Source organism: Callorhinus ursinus, unplaced genomic scaffold, assembly GCF_003265705.2.
Source record: "Callorhinus ursinus isolate GAN/ISIS: 27379988/994484 unplaced genomic scaffold, GSC_fseal_2.0 scaffold9, whole genome shotgun sequence".
NCBI classification, from domain to species: Eukaryota; Metazoa; Chordata; class Mammalia; order Carnivora; family Otariidae; genus Callorhinus; species Callorhinus ursinus.
In genome coordinates this window covers 45191967-45194271 of record NW_027397071.1, presented here as the reverse complement: position 1 = coordinate 45194271, position 2305 = coordinate 45191967, and the positions used below count along the sequence as shown (strand labels likewise).

Below are 2305 nucleotides of genomic sequence, written 5' to 3'. Positions count from 1 at the left end.
CACATACAACACTTGTAAATAAGTGGTTACTTGTGTAATTATGGTTCACTACCTCTCACCTAGTAGACTATAAGCTCTAATCCATAAATATTTTTTAACATGTGTATATAGAATGTATCAATTAAGAAATCTATCTGAAATATACACAATGGAATATTATGCAGCCATCAAAAGGAATGAGATCTTGCCATTTGCAATGACGTGGATGGAACTGGAGGGTGTTATGCTTAGTGAAATAAGTCAATCAGAGAAAGACATGTATCATATGACCTCACTGATATGAGGAATTCTTAATCTCAGGAACAAACTGAGTGTTACTGGAGTGGTTGGGGGTGGGAGGGATGGGGTGGCTGAGTGATAGACATTGGGGAGGGTATGTGCTACGGTGAGCGCTGTGAATTGTGCAAGACTGTTGAATCACAGATCTGTACTTCTGAAACAAATAACGCAACATATTTTAAGAAAAAAGAAAAAGAAGAAGATAGCAGGAGAGGAAGAATGAAGGGGAGTAAGTCAGAGGGGGAGACGAACCAGGAGAGATGATGGACTCTGAAAAACAAACTGAGGGTTCTAGAGGGGAGGAGGGTAGGGGGATGGGTTAGCCTGGTGATGGGTATTAAAGAGGGCACATTCTGCATGGAGCACTGGGTGTTATGAACAAACAATGAATCATGGAACACTACACCAAAACAAATGATGTAATATCTGGCGATTAACATAACAATAAAAAATTAAAAAAAAAGAAATCTATCTGAAAATCCAAATATACTGACAAATTGGGGAGGAGGGAGTGAATTCATAAAATAATTTCCTGGAGGAGTTCTTTAAACATGGAGCTTTTTTCAGGTATTTAAAATAGGATTTGATTTAGCAGAATTTGATTCACACTACTTTTCAGGAACACACACACACACACACACACACACACCCCTATACCTATTGCAAAGCCATAGGCTACAAACACACCCTCTCAATCCTTCATTTCCAAGCATGATCCAAAGCTAATTATGAAAAAAAAATATTAAAAAGAAGGAGGACGGGGAAGCATGCCAGTTCTAGAATTCCAGCCCATGATTAACAAGGTAGAATAATGGTGAGAAAGATCAAATGCCTCCTAGGGAAATTAGGATAAGAGTATGTGGTCCTAAAGTAATCATCTCCCACCCTTTCTTCTAAAAGCAGGTTTGATTTTTTGAGTTAGTTCTGGTGCGTAAGCCTGTTCAACAGAAGACTGGAATGGTTATTCCTCTCTGAAACAAGCCAGTTGGGCTGTTGGCCAAGCACGTTAGTGTCGGGAGGGTGGGTGGCAGTGGTAGTGGTGGTGGTGGTGATGGAACATCCGGACCTGAGGAAAAATGATAATGGCTACTACCAGTCCCTGAAAGCTCATTGTGATGTGCACTGGATTTGGATCACTTCTTTTAAACTTTGGAGTCCTATCTGCCACTTACTTTATAATTTTCAGAAATTCACTTTTTTAATTTAAATTCGGTGTTCATCACATCACCCAATTACCCCATGACCCCACCCGCCTCCCCTCCAGCAATCCTTAGTTTGTTTCCTATAGTTAAGAGTCTCTCATGGTTTGTTGGTTTGTCTCCCTCTCTGATTACTTCCCATTCAGTTTTCCCTCCCTTCCCTTATGATCCTCTGCACTGTTTCTTATAGTCCACATATGAGTGAAACCATATAGTTGTCTTTCTCTGATTGACTTATTTCACTCAGCATAATACCCTCCAGTTCTATCCACATCAATGTAAATGGTAAGTATTCATCCTTTCTGATGGCTGAGTAATATTCCATTGTATGTATATACCACATCTTCTTTAGTTATTCATCTGTTGATGGACATCTAGGCTCTTTCTATAGTTTGACTATTGTAGACATTGCTACTATGAACATTGGGGTGCATATGCCCCTTCAGATCATTATATTTGTATCTTTGGGGTAAATGCCCAGTAGTGCAATTGCTGGGTTGTAGGGTAGCAAAAATATGGAATGCTTCACGAATTTGTGTGTCATCCTTGTGCAGGGGCCATACTAATCTTCTCTGTATCATTCCAATTTTAGTGTATGTGCTGCCAAAGCGAGCACTCAGAAATTCATTTGATCTCTTGTCATTCTGCAAGTGAAACAAATGATACCTGTTTTAATTTCCTCACAAAATGAAGCCCAAAGTAGAAGATGAATGTGAATATACTCTGTAATATATATAACATATGTAGTTATATATGCTATATCTATTTACGTATATATTTTGTACTTTGACTTCTATTTGTATTTATTTTGTTTAGATGAACATTTA

General features: G+C 38.5%; 1 non-coding gene across 1 annotated transcript; it reads right to left on the bottom strand.

The window, feature by feature from the left end:
* Window positions 1-1987: 1987 nt before the first annotated feature.
* LOC112824081 (U6 spliceosomal RNA) lies at window positions 1988-2094 on the bottom strand. The gene has a single exon (XR_003208215.1). It is a non-coding gene; the product is annotated as a U6 spliceosomal RNA (small nuclear RNA).
* Window positions 2095-2305: the final 211 nt, after the last annotated feature.